At 32.2% G+C, this 16767-nt stretch overlaps 1 long non-coding RNA gene across 1 annotated transcript in view; it reads right to left on the minus strand.

The window, feature by feature from the left end:
- The window catches only part of LOC137622941 (uncharacterized), a 204554-nt gene that overhangs the window by 89688 nt on the left and 98099 nt on the right, over positions 1-16767 (minus strand). The window contains exon 2 of the long non-coding RNA XR_011040528.1: positions 2774-2889. This is a non-coding gene — a long non-coding RNA (uncharacterized lncRNA). The remainder of the gene's footprint in view (positions 1-2773; positions 2890-16767) is intronic.

Raw genomic sequence — 16767 nt, forward strand, 5'->3', positions numbered from 1 at the left:
GAACAATATTATAAAAATGTGAGAGAGAGAGAGAGAGAGAGAGAGAGAGAGAGAGAGAGAAAGAAAGAGAGAGAGAACATAAGTCTTCAATGGTTGCTATTATGACTAATTGCTTGATTGATTGAAGCCCTAATTAAGCGAAGGAGTCATCAATTGGGTAAGGACGTAAGCACACACAAACTTCATTAAGTCTTGAGTCTTGTATCGCTAAAGGATTTTTTTTTTCCACGAAGTAATTAATTCTTTTATCAATTTTTTCCCACGAAGAAATGACGGCTAAATATATTGATAGATATGCACACAAGTGCACAAGCTATCCCCTCTCACCAGCGTATGACTACTCTCTCTCTCCTTACCCGTGGGACGGGGAGAGCTGGGCGTGACCGGACAACACACACACACACACACACACACACGCACACACACACATATATATATATATATATATATATATATATACATCGTTTATATATATACAGAGTATATGTCGTTTATATATACAGTATATATATATATATATATATATATATATTGATATATATATACATATATAATATAATAGGGGAGATTATTATTATTATCAGCAACAGCCAAGCTACAACCCTATTTGGAAAAACATGATACAATAAGCTCAAGGGCTCCAACAGGATAAATAGACCAATGAGGAAAGGAAATAAGAAAACACAAAAAATATTGTGCCTGAGTGTACCCTCAAGCAAGATACTACACCAACTATTACTTTAGACAGTATAACATGTTCTGACACTTGTGACAAATCTTTAGACACCTGGTGTTTTCCTTAAAGGTTTAAAGGCCGATCATGAATGGCAGAGGCAAGGGGACAGTTACGCTGCCCTAGCAAGCATGAAAATGCTCTAGATTAGAGACTGACCATATATACATTTGATCAGCGCCCAAGGCCCCTCTCCACAGAAGCTAGGTCCAAGGAGGGCCAGGCAATGGCTGCTGATGAATCAGCTAATACACCTATAGGCTCCCCCAAACCAACCCCATCCTTAGCTCACAAGTATAGTGAGGTTGCAGCGACCAAAAAACTAACGAGTTTAAGCGTGACTCGAACCCCATTCAGGGACGATACCACCTCGGCCACCACAACCCTGAACGTATACTTAACAGTGGACACTAAAAGTAGAATGGAAAAAAAAAAAGCGTCAAATGGTTGCAAAGCTTCAAGGCTACAATGGGCTCGAGGAACAAAAAGTGCCCTTTAATAATATCTCTAATGCACCGTATGGTGGCAAAGTTACATGGCTACAAACTAGGTGTACCAAGGGGCTCAAGGAAAGCAGAAATTAACCTTTAATAATGTCTACATTGCACCGGGATTTGTCATTTAGGCAGGGGAAATCATAAGGACATCACTTAACTGGTCAGTTACCCGTCAACGCAGAAAATCCACCTTAGTATTGCCTACAGCGCACCGTGTTTTGTCATTTAGGTAATCAATAGGTACGATATATCCTACGGACTTGACCTAAATCTGCCTACCAATCATAGCTTAGCTTTCTTAATAGTAAACATCCCATCCAATGGAAATCAAATCACCTGAAATTACATATAAAAATCAGACGATAAATCAGTTAAGTGCGATCGGTGTTACTCTATGGACATAGATTTAGAAATTTGAGAACAAAGCCTTCAGAGAAGAAGTTGGGAGTTAAATGACAGGACAGGATTAGAAATGAAACTATAAGAGAGATTACTAGAGTACCATATGTGGATGAGATCATGGTGAGGGGTAGATGGAGATGGTTTGGGCAAGCTCTTCGCACTCCCAAAGAGAGATTAGTTCACCGACTGTTCAGCTGGGTTCCACAAGGCACTAGAAGAGTTGGAAGACCCAGACCTACATGGCCGAGGACTATGAAGCGCGAAGTAGCAGATGATAAAAGGGAGAAATATTGAATTAGAAGCTCAAGATAGAAGGCCCTTAGCGTCAATAAGCGTAGGAGGAGATGATAATTAGGAAAATGAAAATGAAAACCAACCTTCCAAAATTTCTAGTTTCCAAAACAAAATATTAAAAAAATACATCCACAATATTTCAACTTTCTACAAATAGAGTAAAAATCCCATCATGAAGGAGAGACATCGAGTTCGACTCTTGAGTTCTCTTGCTTGAGGGTACACTCGAACAAACTATTCTATCTTATTTCTTTTCCTCTTCTTTTGTTAAAGTTTTTATAGCTTATATAGGAGATATCTATTTTCATGTTGTTACTGTTCTTAAATTATTTTACTTTTCCTTGTTTCTTTTCCTCACTGGGCTATTTTCCCTGTTGGAGCCCCTGAGATAATGGCATCCTGCTTTTCCAACTAGGGTTATAGCTTAGCGAGTAATAATGATAATAAAAATAATAGTAACAATAATAATAATAATAATTAATAATAACAATAATGATGATAATAATAACAGTAATAACAATAATAATAATAACAACAGTAGTAATAATAATAATAAAAATAAATAGTAATAATAATAATAATAATAATAATAAAAATAATAATAATAATAGAAATAATAATAATAATAATAATAATAATAATAATAATAATAATAACAGTAGTAATAATAATAAAAATAAACAAATAAATAAATAATAATAATAATAATAATAATAATAAAAATAAATAATAATAATAATAATAATAATAATAATAATAATAATAATAATAATAATAATAATAGCGCATCAAGCGATCTTGACAGCAAAGCTAAATATGTCTTATTCTATTTGAAATTGATCCTTACCTTTCTCTGTCGAGTGTTTGGTAGTGTCGACCTCAGTTCTTCTTATTGTTTATCCAGAACTGCGAAAATGGAACTTAGTTCTCAAGCAAAGCGTGGTTCGAATGCTAGAGTTTAATCTGTAGAAAGATGAATAAAGGTATTAATAACTAAAAAATGTTATTGTTCTTAAAATATTTTATATTGTTCATTACTTCTCTTGTAGTTTATTCATTTCCTTTCCTAACTGGGCTTTATATCATCCTGCTTTTTCAACTAGGGTTGTAGCCTAGCAAGTAATAATACATCTAGGAAATATCAGAACGTAAATAAATAAATAAATATATATATATATATATATATATATATATATATATATATATATATATATATATATATATATATATATATATATATATATATATTATATATATATATATAATCGAGTGAAATGTTAAATAATAAATATATGACCTTGAATATGAATTAGTGAAAAAAAGAACACAAAACACATCTAGGATATATCAGACCATAAACAAGAAGATAATAATAAAAATATATCATAATAAAAATATATCATAATAATAAAAATATATCATAATAATATATAATGATAATAAAGTGAAATTTTAAATAATAAATGCATCAACCAGAATATGAATGAGGAAAAAAAAAAAAAAAAAAAAAAAAACAATCAAGGAAATATCAAACCGCAAAAAAAAAATTAATAAATAAAAAAAATATCATAATAACAGTGGAAAACTAATCAATAAATACATCAAACAGATTATTAATTAAAGACAAAAGAAGAACACCGAACACATATAGGAAATATTAGACCTAAAAGAACAAAAAAGAAATAAAAAACATAATAATAATAAAGTGAAATATTAAATAATAAATACACCTACGAGAATATGAATTAGAAAAAAAAAATACAGAACACATGGAAGATATATCATGCCTAAAAAAAGAGAGAAAAAAGAATATAAATACAATAGAATAATAAAGTGAAACATTAACTAATAAATACATTATCCAGGATATGAATTAGAGAAAACCAAAAAGAACACAAAACACATCCAAGAAATATCAGACCTAAAAAAGAAAAAAAAATAAGTGAAAAATAGGAAATATTAAATAACAAATACATGACCCAAAATACGAATAAAAGAAAGCTAAAGAGAACACAGAACATCTAAAAAAAGAAAGAAAAAAAATGAATAAGATAATTGAACCTGCCAGCAACACAGCTTCGTCCACCTGTCTGGCTTCAACCCCCTCTACTGACTCCCCCTGGCTCTCCCCCCCCTCCCCTTCCCCCGACTCCCCCCTCCCTACCCCCTTGGCACGTCAGTAACAACCATAGAGCAACAAATTGAAAGCAATCACCGAACATCGCAATAACATGCATAGCTCGCAAAACCCGGTAATGCATTTATTGCTGTTATTAGAGGCATAACCATTACCTTCGTTATAACAACAGTTATCTGTCTCTGTGGATTTGGTTATTGGCAAAAGAAAAAAAAAATTAAAAAAATAAATAAATTGCGTTTTGGCATATCGAATTTGATTTCTATACTAGTGTATGCAACCCGTCAAAAATGATGTCTAAGTAGTTATATGTGCATAGAGATTATATATATATATATATACATATATATATATATATATATATATATATATATATATATATATATATATTCTCCCCTATACAGTAAAGAGCAAATGTCTGGAGATATATATATATATATATATATATATATATATATATATATATATATATATATATATATATATATATATATGACCAGACGCTTGCTCTTCATCATATAGATGCTTGAAAAAAAAATACTCTAATACTACAAATTATTGTTATGACCCAAAGCAATTTTGAGTGAAATAAAACACCCAATTATCCACAGCAGTAAACAAAACTACTCCCATGACGTCATCTCTCCAATATGGTCCCGCCCTTTAAGAGATATTTCCTTAGGACCAGATGCAAAGGACAGGTCCAGTGAACTGGAGTCGTTCACCTTTCCCTCTCTGGGATGAATGGAACATCCTGGAATCCATTCTGGAATGAATGAAATAATCCTGGAATCTCTTAATCACTTCCTGGAAATCTTCATAAGGGGATTTCTGTCTTTTCTGCTGATACCTGATACAGGAGTCATGGATTGAATAGGTAAAAGAATTAGGTGGAGTGTTATTTGTATATACATACTGTACATATGTAGCCTAAAATGTACATACATGTTCAGTGGCCACTTTCCTCTGGATAAGGGTAGATGAGAGCCTTTAGTTATGGTAAACAGCTCTTCTAGGAGAAGGACACTTCAAAAGCAATCTATTATTCTCTAGTCTTGGGTAGTGCCCCAGCCCCTGTACCATGGTCTTCCACTGTCTTAGGTTAGAATTCTCTTGCTTTAGGGTATACTCTGGCACTATATTCTCTTCCATTTCTCTCTCTCTTTTTTTTTTTTTGTTAAAGTTTTAATAGTTTATATTTATATTCTAATTTTGTTACTGTTCTTGAAATATTTTATTTTTCCTTGTTTCCTTTCCTCGCTGGGTTATTTTCCCCGTTGAAGTCCCGGGGATTATGGCATCCTGGTTTTCCAGCTAGGGTTGTAGCCTAGTAAGTAATAATAATAATAATAATAATAATAATAATACTCTTCAATCACTTTTGACGTGTATCATCCTCTCTATCTTTCTTCAAAAAAGAAAAAAAAAATTTCTCTTGGCCCTGTCCCACGAAATGCTGACACGACATTTTCCTTAATACCTTCTTAAGGCGGGTTTACACGGTCGAACGATTCGTCGAACGCGGTTCGACAGACAAGTGTTTGAAGTGATATTCGAACGTGTGAACAGAGTATTTGGTTGTCGAACACGTCCGTCGAACGGCTCGATGAAATCAATTCTAGCCAGACTCATGTGGGCGGGGCTTCATTGTCCACAAACCTTATGCATCTGTGACTGACTCCACCTCTTCGAACCGTTTGACAAGCACGTTCGACAACCCAGTTCGACAAGCAGGTTCGACAAGCAGGTTCGACGAACCGTTAGACAAGAAGGTTCAACAACCCGGTTCTACGAACCATTTGACAAATAGGTTCGACAACCCGGGTCAACGAACCGTTAAATAACCAGGTTCGAAACCCTGGTTCGACGAACCGTTTGACAACATGTTCGACCGTGAAAACCCGGCTTTAGGGTTTAGGGAATATCACTGCGTCAGGTTTCCTACAGATTTCCGGGTCTATTATGATCTTCCTGAGGGAAGCACTCGACTGGTAAATAATAATATCCGGCCGCTTCGTTATTTTCTGCCGTTCTGTCATTACTCGGACGTGAAATTGTTTAAGACACTTTCTTATTATTCGTTGTTCGCGATTGAGAGTGGAGATTCATTTGAGATATCTCTCTCTCTCTCTCTCTCTCTCTCTCTCTCTCTCTCTCTCTCTCTCTCTCTCTCTCTTTTAAGATTTTCACCTTGTTTAGTTGGTAGCTTTCTTGGTCGATTACTTTCATTATTCTTTATATACCTATAATGCATATATATATAAATGCATATATATATATATATATATATATATATATAAATATATATATATATATATATATATATATATATAAATATATATATATATATATATATATAAATATATATATATATATATATATATATATATAAATATATATATATATATATATATATATATATATATAAATATATATATATATATATATATATATATATATATATAAATATATATATAAATATATATATATATATATATATATATATATATATATATATATTTATATATATATATATATATATATTTATATATATATATATATATATATATATATATATATATATATATATATATATATATATATATATATATATATATATATATATATATATATATATATATATATATATATATATATATATATATATATATATATATATATATATATATATATATATATATATATATCAAGTTTGACTTCAAGAATCAAATTCAAAATTGACTTTGAGAACTAATCTCAAGCTTGACTTTAAGAACTAAATTCCAGCTTAACTATAAGAACCTAATTCCAGCTTGACTTTAAAAACCAAAATCATGCTTGACTTTAAAAACCCAATTCCAGCTTGACTTTAAAAACCAAAATCAAGCTTGACTTTAAAAACCAAAATCAAGCTTGACTTTAAAAACCCAATTCCAGTTTGACTTTAAAAAACAAAATCAAATTTAACTTTAAAAACCAAATTCAAACTTGACTTTAAAAACCAAAACCAAGCTTGACGAACCAAAGTCAAACAAGACTTTAAGAACCCAATTCCAACTTGATTTTAAGAACCAAATTCAAGCTTGACTTTAAGAACCAAATTCAAGCTTGATTTTATGAACCAAAATCAAGCTTGAATGTAAGAACCCAATTCCAGCTTGACTTTAAAAACCAAAATCAAGCTTGACTTTAAAAACCAAAATCAAGCTTGACTTTAAAAACCCAATACCACCTTGACTTTAAAAACTAAAGTCAAACTTGACTTTAAAAACCCAATACCAGCTTGACTTTAAAAACCAAAACCAAGCTTGACGAACCAAAGTCAAACAAGACTTTAAGAACCCAATTCCAACTTGATTTTAAAAACACAATTCAAGCTCAACTTTAAGAACCAAATTCAAGTTTGACCTTAGGAACCAAATCAAAGCCTTAACTTAAGAACCAAAATCAAGCTCAACTTTCAGAACCAAAATCAAGGTTGACTTTAAGAACTAAAATCAAGCTTAAATTTAAGATCTAAAACCAAGCTTGAATTTAAGAACCAAATTCAAGCTTGATTTTGAAAACCAAAACTAAGCTTGACTATAAGAACCAAATTCAAGCTTGATTTTAAAAACCAAAACCAAGCTTGACTTTAAAAACCCAATTCCAGCTTGACTTTAAAAACCCAATACCAGCTTGACTTTAAAAACCAAAATCAAGCTTAACGAACCAAAGTCAAACAAGACTTCAAGAACCCAATTCAAACTTGATTTTAAGAACACAATTCAAGCTCAACTTTAAGAACCGAATTCAAGTTTGACCTTAGGAACCAAAATCTAAGCCTTAACTTAAGAACCAAAATCAAGCTCGACTTTCAGATCCAAAATCAAGCTTAACTTTTAGAACCAAATTTAAGCTTAACTTTATGAAAACATTCAAGCTTGATTTTAAGAACCAAATTTAAGTTTAACTTTAAGAAAACATTCAAGCTTGACTTTAAAAACCAAAATTAAGCTTAACTTTAAGAAAACATTCAAGCTTGACTTTAAGAACCAAATTTTAGCTTAACTTTAAGAAAACCTTCAAGCTTGACTTTAAGAACCAAAATTAAGGTTAACTTTAAGAAAACATTCAAGCTTGACTTAAAGAATCAAATTTAAGCTTAACTTTAAGAAAACATTCAAGCTTGACTTTAAGAACCAAAAAATTAAGCTTAACTTTAAGAAAACATTCAAGCTTGACTTTAAGAACCAAAAAATTAAGCTTAACTTTAAGAAAACATTCAAGCTTGACTTTAAGAACCAAAAAATTAAGCTTAACTTTAAGAAAACATTCAAGCTTGACTTTAAGAACCAAAAAATTAAGCTTAACTTTAAGAAAACATTCAAGCTTGACTTAAAAAACTAAATTTAAGCTTAACTTTAGGAAAACATTCAAGCTTGACTTAAAGAACCAAATTTAAGCTGAACTTTAAGAAAACATTCAAGCTTGACTTAAAGAACCAAATTTAAGCTTAACTTTAAGAAAACATTCAAGCTTGACTTTAAGTACCAAAATTAAGCTTAACTTTAAGAAAACATTCAAGCTTGACTTTAAGAACCAAATTTAAGCTTAACTTTAAGAAAACATTCCAGCTTGACTTAAAGAACCAAATTTAAGCTTAACTTTAAGAAAACATTCCAGCTTGACTTTAAGAACCAAATTTAAGTTTAACTTTAAGAAAACATTCAAGCTTGACTTTAAAAACCAAAATTAAGCTTAACTTTAAGAAAACATTCAAGCTTGACTTTAAGAAAATTTAAGCTTAACTTTAAGAAAACATTCAAGCTTGACTTTAAGAACCAAAATTAAGGTTAACTTAAAGAAAACATTCAAGCTTGACTTAAAGAACCAAATTTAAGCTTAACTTTAAGAAAACATTCAAGCTTGACTTTGAGAACCAAATTTAAGCTCAACTTTAAGAAAACATTCAAGCTTGACTTTAAGAACCAAAAAATTAAGCTTAACTTTAAGAAAACATTCAAGCTTGACTTTAAGAACCAAATTTAAGCTTAACTTTAAGAAAACATTCAAGCTTGACTTTAAGAACCAAAAAATTAAGCTTAACTTTAAGAAAACATTCAAGCTTGACTTTAAGAACCAAATTTAAGCTTAACTTTAAGAAAACATTCAAGCTTGACTTTAAGAACCAAATTTAAGCTTAACTTTAGGAAAACATTCAAGCTTGACTTTAAGAATCAAAAAATTAAGCTTAACTTTAAGAAAACATTCAAGCTTGACTTTAAGAACCAAAAAATTAAGCTTAACTTTAAGAAAACATTCAAGCTTGACTTTAAGAACCAAAAAATTAAGCTTAACTTTAAGAAAACATTCAAGCTTGACTTTAAGAACCAAAAAATTAAGCTTAACTTTAAGAAAACATTCAAGCTTGACTTGAAAAACTAAATTTAAGCTTAACTTTAGGAAAACATTCAAGCTTGACTTAAAGAACCAAATTTAAGCTGAACTTTAAGAAAACATTCAAGCTTGACTTAAAGAACCAAATTTAAGCTTAACTTTAAGAAAACATTCAAGCTTGACTTTAAGTACCAAAATTAAGCTTAACTTTAAGAAAACATTCAAGCTTGACTTTAAGAACCAAATTTAAGCTTAACTTTAAGAAAACATTCAAGCTTGATTTAAAGAACCAAATTTAAGCTTAACTTTAAGAAAACATTCCAGCTTGACTTTAAGAACCAAATTTAAGTTTAACTTTAAGAAAACATTCAAGCTTGACTTTAAAAACCAAAATTAAGCTTAACTTTAAGAAAACATTCAAGCTTGACTTTAAGAAAATTTAAGCTTAACTTTAAGAAAACATTCAAGCTTGACTTTAAGAACCAAAATTAAGGTTAACTTAAAGAAAACATTCAAGCTTGACTTAAAGAACCAAATTTAAGCTTAACTTTAAGAAAACATTCAAGCTTGACTTTAAGAACCAAAATTAAGCTTAACTTTAAGAAAACATTCAAGCTTGACTTAAAGAACCAAATTTAAGCTTAACTTTAAGAAAACATTCAAGCTTGACTTTGAGAACCAAATTTAAGCTCAACTTTAAGAAAACATTCAAGCTTGACTTTAAGAACCAAAAAATTAAACTTAACTTTAAGAAAACATTCAAGCTTGACTTTAAGAACCAAATTTAAGCTTAACTTTAAGAAAACATTCAAGCTGGACTTTAAGAACCAAAAAATTAAGCTTAACTTTAAGAAAACATTCAAGCTTGACTTTAAGAACCAAATTTAAGCTTAACTTTAAGAGAACATTCAAGCTTAACTTTAAGAAAACATTCAAGCTTGACTTTAAGAACCAAATTTAAGCTTAACTTTAAGAAAACATTCAAGCTTGACTTTAAGAACCAAATTTAAGCTTAACTTTAAGAAAACATTCAAGCTTGACTACCAAGCTATTCGACCAAAGAGAGAATGTGTGGACTAAAGCTTGAATTTTATACACTGGAACAATTTTATTAAAATCAATGTATTTCACGTTCATGTTCCAGCGGCTGCAATAAAACCAAATCCAGCAGAGGACGCTGACTGGAACGTCTCAAATTTAATCAATTTATTTCAAATTTAAGCTTCAGCCTGCTCCCGCCTGCACGCATGTGAACACAGGCTTAGGGTTAGATCCTGCACTAAACTTGGGAAACAATGTTTAAGTCATTAAAAGCACTGAACATTTCAAACTTAAAATGAAATCATATATTCAATTCATTCAGTTGAAAACTTAATTGTCCAGAGAAAATGGCGGATCTATAAAGAAACAAAAATAATTGTGGGCAAGGTATTGAACGTAATACCAAAAAAAAAAAAAAAAAAGTACTGCAATTTTGAACAGGTAGATTAAGGCCGGGAGCACACTAGCGACTCTGTGGCGCCACAAAGCCACAGCATCGTGTGGCGGGGATGTAGTCTCCCATAGGTTTCCATTGTTTTCAAAGCCACGCCACGCCTGTGGCGGGGATGAGCGACAGAGAGCCATAGTCGCTAGTTTGCGTGGCAAAACTTGAAAATAATGGAAACCTATGGGAGACCACATCCCCGCCACACGATGCTGTGGCTTTGTGGCGACACAGAGTCGCGAGTGTGCTACCGGCTAAACTTCTAAGGATCAATCATGCGATGCTACAAAGGTGGAAAAAATAATAAAGCTAGAACAACTTTACTAGGTGTATTTAGCCTCTGTCTTTTTTTTTCTTTTTTTTTTTGTAAGTGAATTTCCAAAACTGTGATCATGTAGGTTGTTACAACAAAAGTTTGATTCTTTAGAATTTAACCTTCCATATTTATTCTCATTGGAAGACTGTAGACGAAAGAGTCATGGTAAATCAAATTACCATATGCAGACAGAAGTGTATATATATATATATATATATATATATATATATATATATATATATATATATAGAGTCATGGTAAATCAAATTACCATATGCAGACAGAAGTGTATATATATATATATATATATATATATATATATATATATATATATATATATAAATATAAATATATATATATATATATATATATATATGTATATATAAATACGTATATATATACACATATTCATGTAAATATGTGTATATGTATATATACTGTAGCCTATATATACTATATGTATACATATATGTATATATATATATATATATATCTATATATATATATATATATATATATATATATATATATATATATATATATATATACAGTACGTATATATTAACATGCATGCATGTGCATATATATAATATATATATATATATATATATATATATATATATATATGTATGTATGTATGTATATATATATGTATGTATAGATATAACGTATATACACATATGCATATATATTAATGTTTACATATTGTATATACATATTTGTATGTATGTATGTATGTATGTGTATATATATATATATATATATATATATATATATATATATATATATATATATATATATATATATACATATACACACACCTACTTACATACATACATATGTACACACACATTGCTCTTAATATCACGCTATAGATCCTAACATCCCAATGAGTCCAATCCACATATAACAATTCATAGCAGCAATTTCACCCGGAAATGTCATCGCATTTATATTACTTTTACCTTTGATACCACCAACCTTATTAGTCGTTGGTGATGGGGAAAATCCCCTTTATGGAGATATGTAGGGAAATTTCCCTTTAGGGGAAAAATATGTGGGAAATTCTTCTTTAGGGAAAAATATTGAGAAATTCCTCTTTAGGGAAAAATGTGGGGAAATTCCTCTTTAGGGATTACGGGGAAATTCCTCTTAAGGAAAAATATGGGGAAATTTCCCTTCAGGGAAAAATATAGGTAAATTCCTCTTTAGGGAAAAATATCTGGAAAATTCCTCTTTATAGAAAAATATGGAGAAAATTCCTCTAAGGGAAATATGGGGAAATCCCTCTTAACGGAAAATATTGGGAAATTCCCCTTAGGGGAAAAATGTGGGGAAATTCCACTTAAGGGAGAAATTTGGAGAAAATTCCTCTTTAGAGAAAAATATGGGGAAAATTCCTCTTTAGGGAAAAATATGGGGAAAATTCCTCTTTAGGGAAAAATATGGGGAAATTCCCCTTTGGGGAACAATATGGGTAAATTCCTCTCTAGGGAAATATATGGGGGAAAATTCCTCTATGGGGAAAAAATATAAAGAATTCTTTCCCAATTCTGATCCCATTGAAACCAGATGACAAATTGCTGTCATAAATCTCTCATAAATATAATAGGCAATCACATTTTTCTATTGCCATACTTGGATCTAAAGACCGGTGTATATGAGAGTCATCAAACATAGGATTTATGGAAATGAGTTGTCGTTTTTAATGTGTTTTTTTCTTTTTTATTTATGTTTTTTTAGCAGATTTGTAGTTGTTGAGAGAGAGAGAGAGAGAGAGAGAGAGAGAGAGAGAGAGAGAGAGAGAGAGAGAGGCTTAATGTTTTTCGTTCTGTTAGGATAGAAATCTCAATAATGCTTCGTAAATATCTCAAAACAAAGTCGAGAGAGAGAGAGAGAGAGAGAGAGAGAGAGAGAGAGAGAGAGAGAGAGAGAGAGAGAGAGAGAGAGAGAGAGGCTTGTTTTGTTGATATGTTTTCAGTCGTATCTTAAAATGCTTAAAATTTAGGAATTCATTATTATTATTATTATTATTATTATTATTATTATTATTAGCTAAGCTACACCCCTTGTTCTAAAAGTAGGATGAGCCCAAGGGCTCAAACAGGGAAAACAGTCCACAGAGGAAAGGAAACAATGAAATAAACTATAAGAGAAGTAATGAACTATAGAATTAAAACCTTTTAAGAAGAGCAACAACATTAAAGTAGATCGCTCATATATAAACAATAAAAAAAAAGAAAAAAAGAAGAGGAGGATTAATATAGGATAGTGTTCTCCAGTGTACACTCAAGCAAGAGAACTCTACCCCAAGACAGTGAATGACAATGGTACAGAGGCTACAGCACTACCCAGGACTAGAGAACAATGGTTTGATTTTGGAGGGTCCTTCCTCTAATTATCCCCTTAGGTGAAGAAGAATTGTTTGGCAATCCCAGTGTTGTCAGGCGAATGAAAACAGAATATGGAAAGAATAGACCAGACTCTTTGGTAGGTTTACTGTAGGAAAAGTAAAAATAATCCGTAACCTGAAAGGGATCCAACGTTGTGCCGTGTGGCCAGTCAAAGGACAGAATACCTCTCCAGTGGTAATATCTCTACGGGTGGCTGGTGTGGCGGCAAACCTACTACCCAATGATCCAATGTCGTACCGTGTGGCCAGTCAAAGGACAGAATACCTCTCCAGTGGTAATATCTCAACGGGTGGCTGGTGTGGCGGCAAACTTACGACCCAATGCTGAACTTCAACTTATTAAATCAAAGTTATAATTTATATGATACTCGTATAATATTCCCTCTCGCATTTCACTGCACTTTTCTAAATATCATTTAGAACTTCAAAAGTTCAAAGTTGGAGCAAATGCTTTTTTGTTGACCAGGCGGACATGAGTCTTTTTATAGTTTATATATGACATATTTGTTTTTGACGTTGTTAATAGTTTATATATGATATATCTCTTTTGACATTACTTTTTTTAGAATGATTTATTGTTAATTTGTTCTTTTCAGTTATTTATTTCCTTTCGTCACTGGGCTATTTTTCCATATTGGAGCCCTTGGGCTTATAGCATCTTGCTTTTCCAATTAGGGTTGTAGCTTGGATAGTAATAATAATAACAATAATAATAGAGCGTTTCTAATTACAGTATCTCACGAAATAATTCAAATTTTATCCCTTTTTAATGCGTAAAATGTCTCAATTCCATCTAAATTTCAAAATAGAGCAAAGAAATACATATGGATACAATTTTCATTAAAAAAAATAACTATGATGGATAATTACAATCACCCCTATATAATAAAGAGCAACTCTCTCTCTCTCTCTCTCTCTCTCTCTCTCTCTCTCTCTCTCTCTCTCTCTCTATATATATATATATATATATATATATATTCTTAAAATATTTTATTTTTCCTTGTTTCCTTTCCTCACTGAGCTATTTTCCCTGTTGGGACCCCTGGGCTTATAGCATCCTGCTTTTCCAACTAGGGTTGTAGCTTAGCATTTAATAATAATAATAATAATAATAATAATAATAATAATAACAAGAACTACTACTCGATCTTCCCCGACTCTGCGGTAGGAGGGAGAAGGAGTAATCATACCCTGGTGAGTATGGGTTCCGCAAATATCTAAAAAAACGATTAAGGATTTACTGTACACTGTTGCAAGTACCGCTCCAGCAAGTACCACTTTCTTGATCATAGGAAGCTCCGATGAGCCGAGGCAAAACAAAGCCTTGATCATGGCGTCAATATTATCGAAAACAAAGGACCTTTCTTATGTTGATTTATCTTTCCACTTAAGCAGCAGGATCAGCGAAGAACGAGTTTTTTAAAGGTTTTAAAGGTCACTCATGAATGGCAGAGGCAAGGGACAGTGACATTGCCCTAGAAATCAGGACAATGCCCTAGAGACTGACCATATATTATATGATCAGCGCCCAAACCTCCTCTCCACCCAAGCTAGGACCAGGGAGGGCCAGGCAATTGCTGCTGGTGACTCAGCATTGACCTGTAGGCTAACCAAACCCCCCAACCTTAGCTCACAAGGATGGTAAGGTTGCAGACAATAATGGCACTAACGAGTCTGAGCGGGACTCGAACCTCCGACTGGCAAACACCAGGCAGAGACGTTACCAATAAGGCTACAGCCTTAATCAAGGTCATTAACCTTTTAATACTCTAGAGTTGTGGTGGCCGATGTGGTAACGTCCCTGACTGGTGATAGCCAGACTGGGGTTGAACTCACGCTCAAACTCGTTATTATGGGTTTGTGGGAGCTTATAGGTCTATCTGCCGAGTCATCAACAGCCATTGCCTAGCCCTCCTTGGTCCTGGCTCAAGTGGAAAGGGGCCTTGGGCGCTGATCATATGTATATATGAGAGTGGGCTTGGGCGCTGATCATATGTATATATGAGAGGGGGCTTGGGCGCTGATCATATGCATATATGAGAGGGGGCTTGGGCGCTGATCATATGTATATATGAGAGGGGGCTTGGGCGCTGATCATATGCATATATGAGAGGGGGCTTGGGCGCTGATCATATGCATATATGAGAGGGGGCTTGGGCGCTGATCATATGCATATATGAGAGGGGGCTTGGGCGCTGATCATATGCATATATGAGAGGGGGCTTGGGCGCTGATCATATGCATATATGAGAGGGGGCTTGGGCGCTGATCATATGCATATATGAGAGGGGGCTTGGGCGCTGATCATATGCATATATGAGAGGGGGCTTGGGCGCTGATCATATGCATATATGAGAGGGGGCTTGGGCGCTGATCATATGTATATATGAGATGCGGATTGGGCGCTGATCATATGTATATATAGTCAGTCTCTAGGGGCATTGTCCTGCCTGATAGGGCAATGTCACTGTCCCTTCCCTCTGGCATTCACGAGCGATCTTTAAACCTTTAATCTTCACGTTTATGACTTCTGTTAAGGTTCATAATTATGTAAAGGATACAAGACCACATTTCCTTTGATTGAATATCGTTCTGAAGAAATTCCTTGGCGTAGAAACTTAACATGAGGAAAGAGGTCGCTTTACCGTTATAAAAGAGGGGAGCTTTTCTAAAGGTTACAATGAAGAGTTAGTTGCTTATGGGTTATGAAAGAAAGGAGTTTTTTATAAGTCATAAGAGAAAAGAGGTTGCTACAGGGTTACTGGAGAGAAAGGTCTCTTTAAGGATTACAAGAGAGGATTAAAAGGGTTGCAAAACGAAAGCTCATCTTATTTTCTGATTATATAAATATATATATATATATATATATATATATATATATATATATATATATATATATATATATATGTGTGTGTGTGAGTGTGTATGTATGCATGTATGTATGTATGTAGGTATGTATGTATGTATGTATGTATGTATGTATGTACGTGTGTGCGTTAATTTACATATTCAAAAGTAAGCATGTGAGAAATAAAAAATATTAAACCAAAATCATACGTGACATTAGTATTATATTTCTTTTAATAACCAATATACTCTCTCTCTCTCTC

This window comes from Palaemon carinicauda, chromosome 2, assembly GCF_036898095.1.
Source record: "Palaemon carinicauda isolate YSFRI2023 chromosome 2, ASM3689809v2, whole genome shotgun sequence".
Taxonomy (NCBI): Eukaryota; Metazoa; Arthropoda; class Malacostraca; order Decapoda; family Palaemonidae; genus Palaemon; species Palaemon carinicauda.